General features: G+C 37.6%; 1 pseudogene; it reads right to left on the bottom strand.

Annotated features, from left to right (window-relative positions):
• LOC131757607 (ceruloplasmin-like) overlaps positions 1-22,934 on the bottom strand; it is a 33,537-nt pseudogene extending 10,603 nt beyond the window's left edge.
• Between the last annotated feature and the right edge of the window lie 348 nt (positions 22,935-23,282).

Below are 23,282 nucleotides of genomic sequence, written 5' to 3'. Positions count from 1 at the left end.
TGTAGTGAAGATAACTCAGCCTTTGAAATGTGACAAAATTGTTTTGAATCACAGCTCTGAACCTTCCAATCTGTGGATCACATGCACCTCCTTCCCGCCCCCAAAGCTGTTTGCATTAACCCTACTTAATATAAATCCTCTTGACTCTTGCAGGAAAGTTCTTCTGGTCCCCACCCTCACCCCTTGCTATATCATTCTACATCTCCCCCTTCCAGAGGCTTAAGTTAATTTTCCCAAGCACCTGTGACATAGTCTTCCTTCTCCACTAACCAACCCCATCTTCAGCCTCCCCACTTCCAAATCTTTAACAATCATCTTAGTACTAACCCTCCCCTTCCAGCACACCACGCAGTGCCAGGAGCACATCATGTACTCAGAAGTGTTTGTGAAATGCGTGTAATGTGATCCTTTCCTGACTAATTAGAACAAAGTGCTGACTTGCAAACTCCCTTGATAGGAGATTCCTGTTGGTCCCACCATAGGACTGACTGCTTTTAAAATCAAAAGAGAATATTTCACATACCATCAAAGGCTATCTTCAGTCCCTCTGCCTCGCAAATCTTTTTTTCTGAATTTGGCTCTTTCCTTGATACCCTTAATTCCCAGAACTACTTATTTTGGTGGGCAACTATGGAGGACATTTTGGATGCCCCTTTCACATCCCTCTTGAAAATGCTCCACCAGGTGTCAACAGCCATGCGCCCAATCCCTGCACCCAATGACTGAGGCAGGGACGTAAAAGTCCAGCTCTCTTACCCCAACTCAAGAGAGTTGAGGGCCACCCAATCTTTGGAATTTCTCACAGGGCTGTGGCTGTGACTTCTATTGAGGCTGCATCCCTATTAAAACTTTCCTCCTGCCCAACTCTGCTTCTTTCCTTTTTTCCCCATAGTTACTGACCCCAAGAGCACTACCTGTCCACGAATCTTCATTTTAGAGTCTGCCTCCTGGGCCATTTATATTAAAAAGTATTCATTTTCTTTGAGTTTAGAATGCTGAGCAGCATGCCACATGTATAGTGGTGATGCCACAGTGATTAGCACACGAGGTTCATCCCTTTTTCTTACCTGCTTAACTCTCTCCCTTGCCCCCTCCCTCACACACTGCATCATGTACTCCACTCCTACTTTAGCACTTGAGTTGGAGAGATTGAACGTAGCACAAATACCTGACAGCTGGACAGGTAAAGAGGTGGGAGAGAGGGTGGCCCTAGAGGAGAAATTGTATACACTAGAGGGTTGTATACAAATTGTATACTCATGGTGCCCCATCCTGGAAGCAAATCCCATTTGCAAAAGGAACTTCTCTCCTAAACTTGTTCTTCAGGCCCTTCTTACTAGTCTACTAATCTCTCTCATCTGGAACTATGCCCGTATTTAAGAAAGAACATTAGCCCCACAGTCCTGCATAAAAGTTTTGGGTCTTTTCTTTCTCCCAAAGCAGCTACCTGGCTATGTTGGAACAACAGTGGAATAGTTTGTCTTCACTCCAGGAGTGGTATATCTTTCCATCTGTTTGTGTTGTCTTCAATTTCTTTTCTCAGCATCTTATAGTTTTCCGAGTACAGGTCTTTTACCTCCTTAGGTTGGTTTGTTCCTAGCTACTTTATTCCTTTTGATGTGATTGTAAATGGGATTAATTTCTTAATTTATTCCTTAATTTGTCTTTCTGATATTTTGTTGTTAGTGTATAGAAATGAAACAAATTTCTGTATATTAATTTTGTATCCTTCAACTTTACCAAATTCATTGATGAGCTCTAGCAGTTTTTTGGTGGCATCTTTAGGATTTTCTATGTATAGTATCATATCATCTGCAAACAGTGACAGTTTTACTTATTGTTTTCCAGTTTGGATTCCTTTTATTTCTTTTTCTTGTTTGATTGCTGTGGCTGGGACTTCCAATACTATGTTGAATAAAAGTGGTGAGAGTGGACATCCTTGTCTTGCTCCTGATCTTAGAGGAAATGCTTTCAGCTTTTCACCATTGAGTATAATGTTAGCTGTGTGCTTGTCACATATGGCCTTTATTATGATGAGGTATGTTCTCTCTATACCAACTTTGTTGAGAGTTTTTATCACAAACAGATGTTGAAATTTTTCAAAACTTCTTCTGCATCTATTGAGAAGATCATATGGTTTTACTCTTCAATTTGTTGATGTGAGGTATCACACTGACTGAGTTGTAGATATTGAACCATCCTTGCATCCTTGGGATAAATCCCACTTGATTATGGTATATGATCCTCTTAATATATCATTGACTTTGGTTTGCTAGTATTTTGTTGAGGATTTTTGCATCTGTGTTCATCAGTGATATTGGCCTATAATTTTATTTTTTTGTGATATCTTTGTCTGGTCTTGGTATCAGGGTGATGCTGGCCTCATAGAATAAGTTTGGAAGCATTCCTTCCTCTGCAATTTTTTGGAATAGTTTTAAAAAGATGGGTGTTAACTGTTTTCTAAACGTTTAGTAGAATTCACCTGTGAAGCTATCTGGTGCTGGACTTTTGTTTGTTGGGTTTTTAAAACAATTTTTAATTGATTCAATTTCATTACTGGTAATTGATCTGTTCATGTTTTTTATTTTTCTTCCTGATTCAATCTTGGAAGATTTTATGTTCCTAGGAATTTATTCATTTTTTCTAGGTTGTCCACTTTATTAGCATATAATTGTTTGTAGTAATCTCTTACGATCATTTATATTACTGTGGTGTCAGTTGTAAATTTTCTTTCATTTCTGGTTTTATTGATTTGGGCCCTCTCTCCTTTTTTCTTGGTGAGTCTAACTAAAGGTTTATCAATTTTGTTTATCTTTTTGAAGAATCAACTCTTAGTTTCACTGATCTTCTCTATTGCTTTTTGAAATCTCTATTTCATTTATCTCTGCTCTGATCTTTATGCTTTCTTTCTTCTACTAACTTTAGGTTTTGTTTGTAAATTGAAACAACCATTATGGAAAACAGTATGGAGGTTCCTCAAAAAACTAAAAATAGGACTACCATGTGATCCAGCAATTCCACTCATGGATATATATACAAAGAAAGTGAAAACACTAATTTGAAAATATACATGGACCCTAAATTTCATAGCAACATTATTTACAATAGCCAAGATAAGGAAGCAACCTAAATGTCCTTCAACAGATGAGTAGATAAAGAAGATGTTATACACACACACACACACACACACACACACACACACACACACACACAGTGGAATACTACTCACTATAACAAAGAATGAAATTTTGCCATTTGCAACCATGCAGATGGACCTGGAGGGCATTATGTTTAGTGAAATAACTCAGACAGAGAAAGACAAATACTACAATATCACTTATATGTGAAATCTAAAAAATAAAACAAACTAGTAAATATAACAAAAAAGGAACAAACTCGTGGATATAGAGAACAAAATAGTGGTTACCAGTGAGGAGAGAGAAGTGGGAAGGGGCAAGGTAAGAGCAGGGGATTAAGAGGTACAAACTACTATGTATAAAATAAATAAGCTATAATGATATATTGTATTGTACAGTACAGGGAATAAAGCCAGTATTTTATAAAAACTATAAATGGAGTATAATCTATAAAAATTTTGAGTCACTATGTTGTACACCTGAAACTAATATAATATTGTAAATCAACTGTACTTCAATGAAAAAAATATATGGCATGGCATATAGTAGGTATTCCACAAAACCAACAAACAAACAAAAACAGGAAAAAAAGAGCAAACATTAGCCCCACAGTCCTGCATTAAAGCTTTGGGACTTTTCTTTCTCCCAAAGCAGTTTCCTGGCTGTGTTGGAACAACAGTGGAATAGTTTGTTTTCACCCCATGAGCATGAATAGAATACGGCCTTGAGGCATTATTTTTAAAGACAGCATAGAGTTTCTCGCTAGGGCTAAGAAATATTATGGGACCTAAGAAATAGAAAAAGGAAAATGTGTGGATAGTTGTTATTTATTTTAAAGTATGAGTCATCTGTCCCCTTAAGTATATACACAGTGACTTATTCTTTTCCCTAACATGCAGCCAACTGAAACAAAAACACATTTAACAAATGGACCATTGCTGGTTTATGACACATGGTTTTTGCCTTTAAGTCATCTAGAATTTTTATAAGCTACAGATCTAGAAAACTTACTTCGATGAGCATCAGTTAATGCCTATGAAAACACTCAATTTAGAAGTGGAACACTTTATTTTCTTTCTTGACCAGCCTCATCATTTATGCCTTTTATTCTTTTCCACTTTCACCCTAGTGGAGGATTGGGAGAAGCTGCAAGGCATCTTTATTGACCCAGGGCAATTATCTCTCTCACAAAGTAAAGAACCTTCATTTTACTCTCATTCCATTTCAACCCAAGCCGAGCACTGGAGGTATATAATTTGTTATAAAACTTCTTTCTATTTGAAGGCAGGTTGAATTTGTGGCTCTAAAAATTCTGAAACAGAGATGGTTTTGAGATGAACTAAGCAGAAAGAACTCTCCTTAAACTTGTGCTATAATTACTAAAATCAGAGCCTTGAAGAGACTTTGTGGACATCAGATGCTAGCAAAGTAAAGCAACTCTTTGCCTCCCATGGCAATTCTACTGTCTCAAACACTATGCTTGTTTTTCCTTTTCTAAAAAGGGTGCTTTTTTTGTATAAATAATAAAGGAATCTAGAGGCTCTTATTTTGTTATTTATCTTAGTACATTTGGCCAGAATCCTAGAGAAAACAAATATGATGCTGTTACTAAAAAATAAGAGCCCACTCAAAAGCACTGGGAACTGAAGAGAACAGATCTCCTTCCAGGGGTTGCAAAGCCCAAGAGGCTGATGAGGAGCCAAGAAAAGTAAAAGTTTCTCCCCATCAGCACGTACATCCATCTTCTCAGGGTCCATGCCAGAAAATGGACTCTAATAGACACACAGATATCAAGACTGAAACAAGATTTGGGTGTATGGAAATGCCATGTGACTTCTGGAAATACTAGGCAATGTATGGAAATGCCATTTGACATATGAAAACGTCGTGTGACTACAGAAATGCCATGTGACTTATGGAAACTTTATATGTGGGTGCCTGGGAGTGACTTGCAGGTTTCCTAGCTGATCTGTCTAGGGTGGAGGAAAAGGCTGTAATTTTCCTCACTCCTGGACAGAAGACGAAATTAAATCTTGACAGAAAATTAGTAAGGAAACACAAGCCTTAAATGACACAATAGACCAGATAGATTTAATTGATATTTATAGGACATTCCATCCAAAAACAGCAGATTACACTTTCTTCTCAAGTGCATACAGAACATTCTCCAGGATAGATCACATTTTGGGTCACAAATCAAGCCCTGGAAAATTTAAGAAAATTGAAATCGTATCAAGCATCTTTCCCAACCACAGTGCTATGAGATTAGAAATCAATTACAGGGAAAAAAATGTAAAAAAAACAAACACAAACACATGGAGGTTAAAAAATACGTTACTAAATAACCAAGAGATCACTGAAGAAATCAAAGAGGAAATCAGAAAATACCTAGAGACAAATGACAATGAGAACAGAGTGATCCAAAACCTATGCGATGCAGCAAAAGCAGTTCTAAGAGCAAAGTTTATAGCAGTACAATCCTACCTTAAGAAACAAGAAAAATCTCAAATAAACAATCTAACCTACACCTAAAGGAACTAGAGAAAGAAGAGCAAACAAAACCCCAAAATTAGTAGAAGGAAAGAAATCATAAAGATCAGAGCAGAAAAAAATGAAATAGAAACAAAGAAAACAATAGCAAAGATCAATAAAACTAAAAGCTAGTTCTGTGAGAAGATAAACAAATTTGATAAACCTTTAGCCAGACTCATCAAGAAAAAGAGGGAGAAGGCTCAAGTCAATAAAATTAGAAGTGAAAAAGGAGAAGTTACAAAGGACACTACAGAAATACAAAGCATCATAAGAGACTACTACAAGCAACTCTAAGCCAATAAAATGAACAACCTGGAAGAAATGGACAAATTCTTAGAAAGATTTAAGCATCCAAGACTGAACCAGGAAGAAATAGAAAATATGAACAGACCAGTCACATGTAATGAAATTGAAACTGTGATTAAAAATCTTCCAGCAAACAAAAGTCCAGGACCAGATGGCTTCACAGGTGAATTCTATCAAACACTTAGAGACGAGCTAACACCCATCCTTCTCAAACTCTTCCAAAATTTGCAGAGGAAGGAACACTCCCAAACTCATTCTATGAGGCCACCATCACTCTCACACCAAAAGCAGATAAAGATACTACAAAAAAAAAAAAAAATTAGAATCCAACAACACATTGAAAGGATCATACACCATGATTAAGAAGGATTTATCACAGGGATGCAAGGATTCTTCATTATACACAAATCAATGTGATACACCATATTAACAAACTGAAAACTAAAATCAATATGATCATCTTAATAGATGCAGAAAAAGCTTTTGACAAAATTCAACACCCATTTATGATAAAAACTGTCCAGAAAATGGGCATAGAGGGAACCTACCTCAACATAATAAAGCCCATATATGACAAACCCACAGCAAACATCATTCTCAACGGTGAAAAACTGAAAGCATTTCCTCAAAGATCAGGAACAAGACAAGGTTGCCCACTCTCACCATTATTATTCAACATAGTTTTGGAAGTTTTAACCACAGCAATCAGAGAAGAAAGAGAAATAAAAGGAATACAAATTGGAAAAGAAGAAGTAAAACTGTCACTGTTTGCAGATGACATGATACTATACATAGAGAATCCTAAAGATGACACCAGAAAACTACTAGAGCTCATCAGTGAATTTGGTAAAGTTGCAGGATACAAAATTAATGCACAGAAATCACTTGCATTCCTACACACTAACAATGAAATATCAGAAAGTTCATTAAGGAAAAAATCCCATTCACCATTGCAACAAAAAGAATAAAATACCTAGGAATAAACCTACCTAAGGAGGTAAAAGAACTGTACTCAGAAAACTGTAAGACACTGATGAAAGAAATCAAAGATGACACAAATAGATGGAGAGATATACCATGTCCTTGAGTTGGAAGAATCAACAGTGTGAAAATGACTACACTACACAAAGCAATCTATATATTTAATGCAATCCCTATCAAATTACCAATGGCATTTTTTATAGAACTAGATCAAAAAATCTTAAAATTTGTATGGAGACACAAAGGACCCTGAATAGCCAAAGCATCCTGAGGGAAAAAAACAGAGCTGGAGGAATCAGACTCCCTGACTTCAGACTATACTACAAAGCTACAGAAATCAAGAAAATATAGTACTGGCACAAAAACAGAAATATAGATCAATGGAACAGGATAGAAAGCCCAGAGATGAACCCACACACATATGGTCACCTTTTTTTGATAAAGGAGTCGAGAATATGCAATGGAGAAAAGACAGTCTCTTCAATAAGTGGTGCTGGGAAAACTGGACAGCTACATGTAAAAGAATGAAATTAGAACACTCCCTAACACCATACACAAAAATAAACTCAAAATGGATGAAAGACTTAAATGTAAGGCCAGACACTATAAAACTCTAAGATGAAAACATAGGCAGAACACTCTATGACATAAATCACAGCAAGATCCTTTTTTGATCTATCTCCTAGAGAAATGGAAATAAAAACAAAAATAAACAAATGGGACCTCATGAAACTTCAAAGCTTTTGCAAAGCAAAGGATACCATAAGCAAGACGAAGACAACCCTTAGAATGGGAGAAAATAGTTGCAAATGAAGCAACTGACAAAGGATTAATCTCCAAACTTTACAAGCAGCTCATGCAGCTCAATATCAAAAAAAACAAACAACCCATTCCAAAAATGGGCAAAAGACCTAAACAGACATTTCTCCAAAGAAGATATACAGATTGCCAACAAACACATGAAAGGATGCTCAACATCACTAATCATTAGAGAAATGCAAATCAAAACTACAATGAGGCATCATCTCACACCAGTCAGAATGGCCATCATCAAAAAATCTAGAAACAATAAATGCTGGAGAGGGTGTGGAGAAAAGGAAACCCTCTTGCACTGCTGGTGGGAATGTAAACTGATACAGCCACTATGCAGATCAGTATGGAGGTTCCTCAAAAAACTAAAAATAGAACTACCGTACGACCCAGCAATCCCAGTACTGGACGTATACTCTGAGAAAACCATAATTCAAAAAGAGTCATGTACCACAATGTTCATTGCAGCTCTATTTACAATAGCCAGGACATGCAAGCAACCTAAGTGTCCATCGACAGATGAATGGATAAAGAAGATGTGGCACATATATACAATGGAATATTACTCAGCCATAAAAAGAAATGAAATTGAGTTATTTGTAATGAGGTGGATGGACCTAGAGTCTGTCATACAGAGTGAAGTAAGTCAGAAAGAGAAAAACAAATACCATATGCTAATACATATATATGGAATCTAAAAAAAAAAAAAAAAAAAAAGGTGTTCTGAAGAACCTAGGGGCAGGACAGGAAAAAAGACGCAGACGTAGAGAATGGAGTTGAGGACACGGGGAGTGGGAAGGGTAAGCTGGTACAAAGTGAGAGAGTGGCAGGGACATATACACAGTACCAAATGTAAAATGGATACCTAGTGGGAAGCAGCCTCATAGCACAGGGAGATCAGCTTGGTGCTTTGTGACCACCTAGAGGGGTGGGATAGGGAGGGTGAGAGGGAGATGCAAGAGGAAGGAGATATGAGGATACTTGTATATGTATAGCTGATTCACTTTGTTATAAAGCAGAAACTAACACACCACTGTAAAGCAATTATACTCCAATAAAGATGTAAAAAAAAAAAAAAAAAAAGAAGAAGAACCCAAAACAACTACCACAACAAAAACAAACGACCTCAACAACAACAACAAAACTCCAGCGTGGTTCAGACCAGAGAATTCCACCTGACATCCAGCTGTCTTTTATCTTGACAATTTTATGCCCATGATGTTCTGACTTTGCTGCTTAATATCACCTTCATCAACACTAACATTCTCTTTCAACTCTGTACATATTTCTGTGGTTGCTGTTACTTTTCATGGAGGGTAAGAGTGAAGAAGACTGACAAGGAAGCAAACCCTTCAGACTCAAAGGGTTTGGGAAAGAGAATTTGTTTAGAAAGCAATGATTCCGTATAGCACAGCCCTTGACATCTCCAGGTGTTGACTATTGTGGATACTGTTTGGAAAGAGAACGAAAAGCAGACTTCTTTTTTTTTAAGTCCAGGGAAACATCTACAGGGGTAAAGGAGACGAGGAAGTGGGAGGGGAATGCGTGATAACTTGCCACTGTGTGAATGTGTACAACAGAGAAGAGAAAGTGTTGGAGAAAGATCTTTCTTTTTTTCTTCCAGTTCCTTTTTTTTGGATGATCTTTTAAAAAATTATTTTTTTAATTCAATTATTGATTTACAATGTTTCTGGCATACAGCACAGTGATTCAGTAATATATATATTTTTTTCAGATTCTTTTCCATTATAGATTATTACAAGATGTTGAATATAGTTCCGTGTGCTTTAAGTAGGTCCTTGTTATTTATTTTATACATAGTAGTGTGTATCTGTTAATCCCAACCTCCAAATTTATTCCCCTTTCCCCTTTGATAACCATAAGTTTGTTTTCTATGTCTTTTTTTGTGAGTCTATTTCTGTTTTTAAAGAAGTTCATTTGTGTCATTTTCTTAGATTCCACATATAAGTGATATCATATGATGTTTGTCTTTCTTTGTCTGATGTACTTCACTTAGTATGATAATGTCCATCATTGTTGCTGCAAATGGCAACTTTTTTTTTATGGCTCAGTAATCTTCTGACTACTCATAAGCACAGGCTTTGTTTGGAAAGTAAAATAAAATGTTTTGAAATGTAAAAGATGTAGTCAGATGAATCTGTGATATCACAAAGAGTTAAGATACCAATCCATGGTATTTACAGAGTAATTTGTTTATTATGTAGCCAGTATTCGACAGGTGCCAGTACTTTTTGACCAAGAAGGATTTTGTTTGATTGTTTATTTTATTTTATTTACTTATTTTTTCTTAAGGTAGATCTGCAGGATAAAAGAAGAAACTAACATTTTACTGAAAGTCTAACATATGCCGGGCCCTTTGCTATACTGTATCTATCTCATATGATTGTGTTCATTCCTTTTTATGGATCGTAAATGATTGCAATCCCTACTTTACAAATGAGGGTATTAGGTTCAGAGGGGAGGGGAGGCTCCTCTGATCCCCACAACAATTCTCTGATACAAGGTGCCTTTAAACAAATTGCCAGGAACAATCAGCTTCACTGAAGTAAAAACATTTCCCTAGAGAGCAAAGGTAAAAAGGAGAGGAGCAAGAGAGGAAGGCAGGAGACAATAGAGGAAGGTAGATGCAGGAGGAAGACCTGGGAAACAAATGGACAGAAGAGTTAGAAACGCAGCAGATCATAGAAAACAAGTTCAAATGCTTCAAAGCATCTTCATTGCTTTTGAAAAGTATGGGTTGATTTAGAGCCTGGTGCCTGGGAAGAGAAAAATGGGAAAGGCTGAGGGGGTTTTTGTGTACAAGAAAATGATATACTAATGCTCCTATAAATAAAATGGAACAGGGCAAAAGTTTTCTAAATGCTATTTGGAAAACCTCCTCTTTTTTCCTGTACAAACAATATTCAGTTCATATAAAGACATCACTTTTTTATACTTTGGACGTATTTCTGGCTGATGGAGAAGATCCACAATTTACCTGTGAAATAGGGTATCATAAATTGGGAGGTGTGGGGAAACAGAGCTATGGTGTCATCCCTTGCTCCTAAGGAAGTGAAAGTATTTCCTGAAAAATATATCCCATGTAAGTCTTTACTGGATCCCACACTAAGAATATGCCAGGAAACGTTGTCTCCTAAGCACATATCCAGTCCAGGCAGATTTCCATACATGCTTCCATTTATGGTTGCAAGACATTTGTGACAAAGAAGAGTGTACTTAATTTATTGGTACTTGACATCTCTTGAACCTCAACCAAGGTCTCATCATTAAGCAGTTCATTCATGTAAGATCTCAATATTATCCAAGTCAGCCCCTTTCTTTTAGATTTGAGGAAACTAAGGCCAGAGAGACTTATTCAGTGTCATTAAGCTAATTAATGGAACTGTTAAGACCAGGGTCCAAATCTCCACATTCTAGACCCATCCTTTTCCCAGCACACTTTACAGTCTTCAAAAACCAACCAACCGGGCTTCCCTGGTGGCGCAGTGGTTGAGAATCCGCCTGCCGATGCAGGGGACGCGGGTTCGGGCCCCGGTCCGGGAGGATCCCGCGTGCCGCGGAGCGGCCGGGCCCGTGAGCCGTGGCCGCTGAGCCTGCGCGTCCGGAGCCTGTGCTCCGCAACGGGAGAGGCCGCAGCAGTGAGAGGCCCGCATACAGCAAAAAAAAAAAAAAAAAAAAAAAAAAAAAAAAAAAAAACCAACCAACCAACTCAGCAAACACCCCACACATCCACTGCATTACTTTGGCAATAGAGAAACACATGACTTTTCTGTATCACATTTAGCAATAGCTAAAACAATGGCTTACACCAAAAAGGCATTGGTAAATATGTGGTAAATTGAGCGGAACATAATCACCCTAGTAGGCAACATTTTTATTGTGAAATTATATTTAAAGAAAACATGAAACATGTTAGCCAATCGCTGAGGGGGAAAGTGTAAGTCTCTCTTTAAAAATCTGTAACACTTTAGGCCTAGAGAAATTAAACAGCTGCTGAACACATGTATCTTATAAATTAGGTGTTACCTTACAGTACATCTCGTTCAGAGTCTTGGAAGTCTGGGTCCTCTGGATCCACATTTTCAGGCTCTGTGGTAAATATCCTGATATTTTTATCTAAGAGGTAACTTTGATTTTCATCAAATATCGTGGCAAGCAGGTAAAATTCTTTGTCTATTCCTTTCTGTGGATGAGAATAGAAAAATAAATAGATGTGAAATATACATGGTCCGTATTCAAAATCTAGTCACATGGTTGATCCTTATACAGGATTTCCCATACAAGGGGATCTGTAGACTCCTGGAAAAACTGATCAATTGACTTCCCCACTTATGGACATTTTATATAAAGGCATGAATCCCAGTGAATGGATTTATCACAGAACTAAGAAGTTGGGAGAAATGACTGTTTTCATGTAAAGCTCTTAATCTAGGGTCCTCCTGTATCTTAACTCCATAAAACTAAACTGTATAATCACAGATATTTATGGAGGCTTCTCATAGGGAGTTTTGTAAGAAGTAAGTTAAATAAAATGTTTTCAATTCTAGAAAGTCTGTATTTTTAGGATTTATGAAAAAATATATGTATACATTTGTATTTTGGGTAAAATATAAAAATTGTATGTACTGTAAGAATTATGATATTTTATGACTTTCATTATATAGATGAATATAAATACATAGCCATATTTTAAAATAAAATATACATTCAATTATATATATTTATATTGGGGGATTTATAAGGCTTTATGACATATGAATTACAAATGCAGAAGAGAACTTGGATTTCAATTCACTTGTGAGTGAAGAACAAGGGAAATTCACTCATTAAGCATTTATTGAGCACCTACTACATGCCAGAGAGGGGCTGAGGTTGCTACAAAAAAATTAATAAAACCCTTTTTATGGTTTCTAGGCACTTATAGACTAGTGGGAGAAACAGGCTAGTAAAAATAATTGCATGGGTAAGTGCTCTAACAGAAACATACACAAGGAACTACAGTAACCTCCAGGAACTTGAACTAACTTCAGTTAGGGAATATAGTTTGACGAAAAGGAAGGGACCCCCCAGTCTGACTTTTTATTAAAAAGTCTCCCCTTTTAGCAGGTAAAACAGTGAGGAAAGTCCATTCCAGACAGAGAGAAGAAGTGTAAAATCAAAGAGGTGTGAATTACCCGTCCTTACTCAGGGACTAACAAGCTAATTCTGCAGTAAGACCAGAATGGCACGTGCAGGGTGGCAGGGAGGGGAGCATGAATCTGGAGGACGCAGTAGGGTCTGGTGTGTCGCCTTCTGAGCCAACAAGTTGTAGGGTGATTTTTAGGGTGGAGAGTGCTATAATCAGATTGGAAAGGGAGGAATGTGGAGCTATATTGAAGCAGAGTGAAAGTGGGGACAGGAGTTAGGAGTTTACAGGAATTCAGAGAGAGATGATGCTGCCTTAAATGATGCAATGGTATCGGAGAGCTGGTGACTGAGAAAGAAGGAGTTGTTGATGGAAATCCTAGGCTTGGTGGAATAATAGGGACTTCCCTGGCGGTCCGGTGGTTAAGACTCCATGCTTCCAATACAGAGGGCCTGGGTTTGATTCCTGGTTGGGGAACTAAGATCCTGCATGCCGTGTGGTGCAGCCAAAAAAAAAAAAGACACAGAATACAGGAAAAGGGACCGACTTAGAGAAGCGTGGGTCAGGCAGTGGCTGTCCAGAAGGAGATGAAGAGTCAAAACAGTCAAGCGGATTTAGAGGTGTCCATGGAACATGCCAGGCTGGGTGTTCACTGGGCACGAGAAGACACAGGTCTGGAGTTGAGGAAAGAGTAAAACTGGGGGACATCAGCACACCGAATTTGAAGGTGCCCATTGCCACGTGCCTTTCCCCTGCAGTTCTGTTTCAGGCAACCTCTCACCAAGGCATACCTGGACATAGATCCCATGACTTACCGGTTTGCCATCCTCTCCAAGACTTCCATTTCTGCACACGAGGAGAGGCCCTACAGGCCACTGTTGATGTCTTTTTAAAAATTTACTGAGGAGTAGTAGAATCAGGTCAGGCAGTTGGGGTCCATGGAGGTGGGACACACATCTGTTGGAACTTCCCATGTATAGACATAGGTTGTGCTAGGATTTACATATGAGGAGGGTGAAGGGGTACCTAGTAAGAAATAAACATTTGTGAAATAGAACCTAGGAACAAAAGTACTCTAGTCTAGACTGTGAGGTCTCTGACAGCAAGAACTGTGTCTTGCTCACTTTGTGGCAACTTGGGTGCCAGTTGACTAGGGCTGAAGGACTCCTCTGCCACAATAAGTACACAGAGCTGCCATGATGTGGAGAGTAGTCTGCACAAGGATTTTAGGAGGAGTTTTACTTTCTTGCTGACATTGTGTTGCAGTCTGCCTTGCTTGGGCCTCCCTTGAGCTGTGGTACTTACTTCTTCCTGGTGTTTTGTGGAAGGCGCCCTCATTGCTCTTGCTGTAACGCAGTCCATGGGGCTGAATGCTGAGCGGCAGGGAAGCATTGTTATAGAAGGTGACCTGGATGGTCTGTCCCACTTCTGCCTTAATGACAGGGCCTGGAAACCAACAGAATTAGCACTGTCTTCAGCGTTCATAAACGTCATTGTCAAGTTGTGTACTTGGGTAAGGTCTTCTAGGAACAAATTAAAGGGATGATGCCGTGAACCAGAAATGCGTCCAGTTACAAGAGGTATAGATGATTCAGGGTCTTAGAAATTCACATGGATACATTCATCTTACTGGATTTACAGGGACAAAAAAATGCAGTTTAAAATCAGGTGAACAGGCGTGTACTGTTTTCATAAAGCTGTAAGATGAGAGATAAAATCTCTAAAACTGTAAACTGGCGAATATTCTTTTGATGGCACAGAATATGTATAAATGGTGTTTATAACCCCACAAGCTATGAAATAATTTTACCAAGGAGTCCGAGGTGATTTGCTTTTGCCTTCTGTGTTTGGAAGGAAGCATCTGTGTATTCAAAGTAAATTAGTTTTTTGTGAATTCCTCCAGTTCTGTTTGAGCCTTGTTCAAAATAGAGCCGGGATTCACTGTACAGAGAAAGCAGATACACAAAGAACGTTTAAATGTACAGAGATCATGTGAAAAGCAAGCAAGAACCTACATGCATCTGTTTTAAAGTACTTGTAATTTATTTATAAAAACAATGTATACTCATTGTAGAAAATTTGGAAAATAAAGAAAAATATGACAAAGAAAATTAAAATCTTCATAATCCCACCATCTCTATATAACCACTGTCAACATTTTCCATGATAGTCAGGAGAATCATGCAAGCCAAAAGAATCTATTAATTCATACTTATTTTAGTCAATATAAAATGAGAGTTGAATCTATTTTTTGCTCTAAGCCCAGATAGCCTTTTCACAATTAATACAAAATTTCCACTACATAGATTGAATTTATTGATGAGCTTAAAATGTAAGAAGAGAAAATATTCACCTGATATAACATTCTTAGTTTTCTTAAATTTTCTGTGAGTAAATTAGAAAAAAAATACTATGGGAAACATTATTTTTTGGTGGTTATAGAACTTGGTATTTTCTGACATAAAACTTTCATTCAATAGACCAAAAGAATTAAAACTCCTGTAATCTTCAAATTGGTAAATATATTTAGCAGTTGGGCCATCAGAAAAACTTTTTGTGTGCTTTTAAATGCCAATGTCACAGTAATGTATTATAGTTTTAGTTTTTGGTTATTAAAGAAGCAATTGGTAATATATCCTTAGGTGTTATTGAGTAAAAAATATTTATATAAAATTATTTAAGGATGTCATAAGAAATTATTAATTATATCCTCAGATCTTAGCAGGAAGGTACCAATTACACATGAGGAATATTTTTGAATTTTTGTAAAATTGCTCTTGCTATTTTACAAAAATTATTGTATAATTATGAGATATTTAACAACACAGTTGATAACACCATCCACTGTGCTGTTAAATATCTCATAATTATAAATAAATCCATTTTAAAATTTAGCTCTTAGAAAAAGATAAGCAGTATGTTTTTCTTGGCAGTGACTTTCAAGGCTTTTAGAGAAAAATTTTGTGTAGCAATGATCCTTAGACTCAATATTTTCCAATAATTGTTATAATTATTTTCCTACCTTTATTTTATCAGTATCTTTTTATTATAAGATACCTAAATCTTTTCAGGAGTAGCTAGGTTATGAAAAAGTCCAATTATCTTTATTTAATTATAAATATTTTAATTGCTGAATCATTACCTTCCAGCTGCTGTTAAATTATTTCCAGTGAAGAAATCTATACCAGATGGAGAATAGTTCCAAAAAATTTCTTCAGCAGCAATATAATAATATAAAACTTGTGTCCCAATAACATCTGTCGAAGGGTTTTGGTAACTCCTTACATTGAAGAAGGTCTGCATACCCTCTGAAAAACAGTAAACCCAAGTAGAGAATGTTATGAAAATATTAAAACATTTTTCTTAGTCCATATGTATTTTTAAAATTGTAGCCAACAACATTGCAACTTCCCCTTCCTTTGAGAAATTTCAGGTATTTTATTTATGGAATCTGTGTAAAAACCTGAAATGTATGAAGCAAGTATAAAATTCAGGAGGCCAAGATGAATATTAGAGGAACATGTATTAGTGGAGAATAATAACCAGCATTGGAACAGCTCCTACATGAATATGGCACCTGCCTACCAAGAGGAATTTGAGAGTCTGTTTAGCCAAAAGTATTTTCCCTTATGGGTCTGAAATTGTTACCATTAATTACTAATGAGTTAGTTGGTTTATTAGATTAACTAGTTGGCAGGCAGGAAGAAAATCAAGGCAGGCACATTTCCATGAGGGCATCAGTCCTGTGTTTTGATTTTAGAGTGACATTGGTGGGAGAGTAAATTAATACAGACTTTTTGGAAGGCAATTAGGCAGCATTTGTTAAAATTAAAAATGCTTCCATTAAAAAATTTCACTTCTTCATAGTTAAGCAAGACACCTATTTGCACATACATAAAAAGATAGAAATAAAAAGGGGTTAGCCATAACGCTGTTAGTGAACCAAGAAGGTGAAAGCTATTTAAATATCTATCAGCAGGCAAATGGTTAAATAAATTAGGCTATATCTCAAATATGGAAAACTATACAACTGTTTAAAAGAGTAAGTTAGAGGTATAGGGACTGTCATGGAAAAGATTTCAAGGCATATGGATGAGTGAAGAAAGCAAGCAGCAGAATAAAGAAAAACCTATTAAATAAAAATGATAGCCTATTTTTTAAGTTATATAATTAAATAAAACTTATATGTAGTGTGATCTACTTATGTAGAACAAAACACAGAACAATAGCTGTGTATTTTTTATTTCTACATGTTCATATATATTGTATGAAAATGCATGGTAAACAGGTTTACAGGTATTCACGCAAACTTGCTTACAGGGATTATTCTCTGGAGAGGGAACTGAGATGGTAGTGGGGTAGGGTTAGACTAACAGCCATTCTTAAACCATTTCTCTAAAAGTGAACACGAAATCTGATTCTTCTCTTTCTTTTTCTTTTTTTGCTAATTTTGGTAGTGTAAACTCTCCCCCTTGGCCAATTTGAAGCTACCACAAGTTTATCAGCTGGTTTATTTAATTCTCAACTCTCTGGAGGTCCTACGAGGTGACTCCCAGATACCATATTAGACTTTCACTCTTTCTGTCTGCTGCCACCGCCAAATTCTCCCTCCCTCCTTCGCTCCCCCCGCCCCTGCTCCTTCCTCTTTCTTTTCTTCCTTTCTTTCCGGCAAGTCTATTCATGTATTCTTGTAATTCCTAAAAATAAAACAAAACCAACAAACAACCCCCCCCCCAAAAAAAAAACTGTAGGTCACAGGAAGAGAAGAAACACAGGGGAAGGCTATGGGGTCCATCAGCCAAAGAACTTTCAGAAGCTTTCTCAACTGTGCCTAGGCTGGCCCCATATTTTTCTGCAGAGTTGAGGAGGAAAGACCTGATTTAAGGGCAAGATCTGTAAACGAGGTAAATAGGAGGAGTGGGGCTGAGTGGACATTTTAACCTTTAAAACATATGTTAAAACAATATTCCTTTCTAAGTGAGAACCTTTTTATCATTAAATTCTGTCGAGTTATTATAGCTGTGTGTGGATCTCCTTTTTCTCACAACCCTGGGAGGGACACAGCACATAGGAAATCCCAATAAATACTTGTTGTTTAGTTGTTTAAATAATTAATTGAAGTATGTTGCTAACCAACATATGGGACTTAGAAAAAAAGGTTTTTCTCAGAGAAGTAAACCCCATTTTTGTACAAAAAAAAAAAAAAAAAAGAAAAAAATTCTTCAGTTCTAGTAACAATCATGTTTACTGATTGAGAAATAAAACATTTACATGATTATATGTAGAGTTTAGTCATATTTAAGAATAGAGAAGATCAATAACTTCGTAACAGGCCTTCCTATCATTAAATGTGAAGTGTGATTGAAGAGGGAAATAAACTAAAATGAGGTTTACTGGGTACTGGATTAGAATTACTTGGTCCTACATAATTCCTGGCTCTCATAGGGTTTTGGGTAAGTGTTTTAACCTCTTGGAACTTGTTTTCTCAAATTAAAAAAAAAGGTGTAATAATACATGCTCTGTCTGACACTCAGCGTTCTTGTAAGGCTCACCAGTTAATGAATATACACTTCTTTTTTGTAAAAACAACAACAACAAAAATCCTTATATACCTAAAAGGGTTTATTAGCATAAAGTTAAAGGTGTCAGAGACGTGGGTTCTAGTCCTAACTGTGTCACTGACTTTCCAAAAGGCAATCTTATCACCTCCCCAATGGCAGTTGCCCCCATTTGAAAGATGAGGCATTTGTAATGGGTCGTAACCCTGGGAGTCCCCTGACCCTGTATTATGTAAAAGGAATAAATCCCTACTATGTATCTGACAGCCCAGCATCCACTCTCCAGCACCCTGGCCACGAAGAAGGCATCTAGCATTGAGGCAGGGAAGACAGTAAGTGTCTTTTCTGTGATTCCGAAAGATCAGAGTTTGTCCGTGGGTAAAGATGGAGTGTGTGTCCAACACACCTCCCATGCCAATACAATACCACTTGACCCTGTCCTCTGCACACGTGGTGAGAATGGGCAGATTTCCATACATGTATCCATTTATTGCTGAAAACAGATGTAAATTAACCTATCAAGCATGTTAGATCAAGGCCACATGGTATACATTCTATGCATTTTCTCGTCACATAAGCCTGGCAGTATCATCATAGTTCTCATGCATAATCTACGACAGGACTCGATTTGTTTTCCCAGAAAAGAGGCCATAAGCATTGTTTCTGATTAAAGCTGAGGAGCACACAAATTTAGAGGCAAGAGGAGAAAAAGTAAGCTAAAAAGCGGGAAACAGTGAAAAGGGGAAAAGAATAGAAAGAAGCTAAGTCCATGGAAGAAGAAAACAAGGATAAAGGTGACTGAGATAACAAGAGCACCTTTTCTGAAAAGTTCTACATAGAAACACATTTCCTTAAGATATCTGGTCAGTTATGTCTTTGTTCTTCTATAATATTTTATTACCTTACAATTACATCTTTGCTTTGCTGTCACCACCTACTTTTGGTCAATATCAGATGTTAGAAACAAATGCATCTGTTTAACTTTACTTGCTATGAAACTTTGGAAACCAAGAGGATTTACTAGATGACTTGCCTATCAACCAGCATACCCGGGGTAAAAAACTGGGAAATAAAAACTCATTTAAACAAACTCAAACAAAGGGAAATTCGTGAAATAGAATCATAGAAGTTAGAATTATAGGATATAATGAATGAGAAAGTTCTTTATAATCTTACAGCACATGAGATTGCTCTCCCAGAAGCCAGAATCTCTAGCATTAACTTGGCCAGATTCAGTATATGTATTAATATTATCATCGATATACCAGCTACGGTTTTCCAGTTATAGAAAACATCAGAACGTAGGACTCGTGGATATTTTTTTTCCATGTCTCTATCCAGGATTCCTGAAACAAAACAGCAAAACAGCAAAACTTCCTCTTTGCAGAAATTCTTCTTGCTATGAAATAAACTAGTGATTCTAACTGATTCCACTCAAAATGTAAAAGTAAAATCTTGCACCTCCACAGACAGAAACCTAAGAAACTGAGCATGCAAGGAACAGGCAGACAGCCTCTCATCTCCCTATTTCCTCCCACCCTGTGAGTTCAGCACTTCTCTGTAGAAGGGTGGCAGAGTTTTTTGTGAAGATGGCTAAGGTGAAGATTACTGGGTTTGACTACCATCTAGTGTACAACCTGCACTCTTGGACTTGAATGGAGGCATTGGACTCAAGATTGCCATCTAGAGCTCAGAGTTCCAGTAGCAACGTTACTTTCTTGACTGGAGAATCAAGGTCAAGGCGGGCAAAGAGAGCTCATTTGATAGCAAAATTCCACTGGAAGAGTGAGGGAGACCTCACGTATCCTGTTTGGCTCTATTGCTACAATGAGATTTTTTTTAATGCAACCTCTTTTACAAGTCAGAATTGGTCCGAGAAGCCCTGAAGACACATCTTTTAGAGTTTCTCCATGGGAGTGGTACATCCGTGTCATGCAGTTACTGTCACTGGGACAAGGCCCCTCAGTTTCTTCTACAGACCACCGGTAAGTATAGTCTGCCCCCGGCTCTAGCCGGTCACCTTCCTTTTGCGGGCCTGTAGTGTTATCAGGATGGAGAGTGCCTAGAAAACAACCTGCAGTGTGGTCACAGTAACCACCGGACGACACTGTTTTGAATGTGACCCACGCTTTCTCCATTAAGTCATGAATGTATGTTAATTTGTATTTTTAGAATAAAGTGTGCATCTCCACCTTCCTCTCTCCTGCCTCCTGTCTCCCTAGAGCCCCCTTACTTGGTTCCTACCTGAATGCCAAGTTTGGCCAGTTTCCAGACTAAATTGGAATGAGTCAGGCAGCATATTAACAGACTGTCATCACCTTTATTGATAGATTCCACAAATATTTATTGTGTACCTACTATGTGCTAGGTCTTGGATACAGAGAGCTAGGATCCTGAGTTGCCCTCCATATTTGCTATACTGCAAATCAGACTTTGGGACCCAGGGCCTCAAGAGCATCCATGTTATCTACAAGCTGCCCACAGGCACCGGGAAGTGGCCTTCTGCACAGCTGATATGATACTGAGCTACTACCTTAGTCTGAATCTGGGGTCTTGCTCTCTTTATTTGCTTCCTCTCCTAGAGTTTGGCTTCAGATCTCCACCTCTGGAAGCTGGAATCTGATAATTATAGGTAACATTCCTTCATTCAACAGAAGACTTTGAAGCATGACCAACCTATCATTTATCATCTTTTGAGAAGACTGTGCTCCATGTTGAACACAAAACCCTATTTGTTAGTTTTCTCTTCCCTTCCTTTTTCCAACACCATCAGGCAGCTGTGAGTGTGGATGTCTAGGGGAGAAGATCCTGTCTGGAAAATAGTGACTTCACCTGACAGTGATGTTTTCCAAGAAGCTAATCCTCATCCACTAGGAAATGGAAATGAGATGAAGGCAGAACAATATTTCTGCCAACCTAACGTTTAGCTCATGAGTGTCTCCTACCCATCCCCAAATTATTTACTTATTTATTTACATAAGAGAAAAGTGTGTTTTCTTTCCCAGAAATTGCACTGGGTGCAGGGGGGAGGGTCCACTCATTTCAAATGAGAAAATGAAGAACAATCTGGGATATACAAATTAAAGACATCTGAAGTAGAAGTCCACATTCACCCCAAACTACTCTACTTCACGATTACCTTGCTTTTCCTGAGGTTTTGGGCTCATGCTCTTCATAAGCCAAAGCTCAGGAATCTAAGGAAAAGGGGACCCACTTACCTTCGTTTTCTTTAGTGCAGGTGATTCCATGAGGATGGAAACTATAGTTTCTTGAAGCAAAATTTGTCACATGTACACAGATGAGGTCTCCAGTCTCTGCTTTCATGATTGGACCTAAAAATCCCAACCAGGATGGTTTTTCAATGATCGTTTGAAATGTATCATCCGTGTACTCAAAATACAAAGCCTTTTTATAAACAGGTCCTAGCCTATCTTGGCTTCGTTTTAGATATGTTTGGGACTGAAACTCTCTGTAAACAAACAAACAAACAAACAAGAACTTGAACAATGTTTGACTGGAAAGAAAACAGTGTTAAATCAACTGAAACTAGAAGTAAGAAGCATTACAGCCTAATTGTATAGAGCAAACCCAGACACTGGTGAAAATCTAGAAGGTGTCAAAAACAGGGTAGTAGGCAAGGAGAAGTTTGGAAGTTCTGGTGAAGAGGTCAAATGCAAATGTAGCAAGTAATATACATGGTATTTCGGTTTAAATGACTTACCAAATTCTTTGTACTGAGCCACGAAATGTCTCTAACCCTACCCTGAGGTTACTTTGGCTCTCAAGCATCAGATCAATTCCTACAAGTTAAGACTGTTGACACATTTCAATGATTCGTGGATTTGTTGGTAATTGGGGGCAATCTGGCACACAAACATAGTAAATCAGAACCCGACTCATAACCTCTAGATTTCCTCATCCCAATTATCTGAACAGGGAAATCAAGAAGAGAGCTGCAATTTTACAATCTCCGCCATAGACTCCATATCAGAAGGAAAAGTGTTGTTTTACATCTTGAGCACCACTCAAACAAAATCGATGATAAATACAGAATTAGAGATGATCCCTGAAATATGCATCATGAGGGCAAGAGTTGCAATTATCCCAGGAAGGAGCAGTTTCTGATTTATATTAATAGCTGTCTTCCATGTCATGCTTATACTAAAAATTCAAAGGAAGCAGTTCTAATAGCAAATGTGCCCTGAAAGGGTCAATCATGGACAATTCTTTAGCAGCCTTTTATCAGTGAATAATAATTATCAACGTTTGCTTCTGATAGCAGCTTTTTCAGTGTGAAGGTATTACTTACTGATCTTCTGAAATAGGCATTACATTGAGCATGTATTTACCAGTAGGAGCATAATTCCAAGTAGTTTCTCTAATGCCTACGTAGTAGTGCCTCTCTTTTGTCCAACCTGGAGAACTAATAAAAACCAGAAAGGTCAGTGGTAAAAGGATCTTCATTTTCAAACCTGGCTCCTGGAGAGGCTAACTGAGTGATGTTTGCCTTCCTTTTATAATCCAGACGTTCTTCCTTTATTTGTGTTTGTTTACATAGATCAGGGTTGCAGAAGAGCTCATCAAACACTTCATCTACATATATGTCATTTCCATTCCAAATGCATTTAGTTTTCATTAGTCAGGCCAGGTGAAGTGTTGCACACAGAGAATACTGGCTCTTGACCCAGTGTATGTTGCCAATTAAGAGCTTGTTGAGTTACCAGGTAGATGGGCTATCCAGATCATCCATCAACCCCTAACGATTCTTATATATTTCTGGATTATAAGAATCACCTCTAGTCTAGTCTAGTC

The sequence above is a fragment of the Kogia breviceps genome, chromosome 5 (genome assembly GCF_026419965.1).
Source record: "Kogia breviceps isolate mKogBre1 chromosome 5, mKogBre1 haplotype 1, whole genome shotgun sequence".
Taxonomy (NCBI): Eukaryota; Metazoa; Chordata; class Mammalia; order Artiodactyla; family Physeteridae; genus Kogia; species Kogia breviceps.
This window is presented reverse-complemented; position numbering and strand designations above follow the sequence as displayed.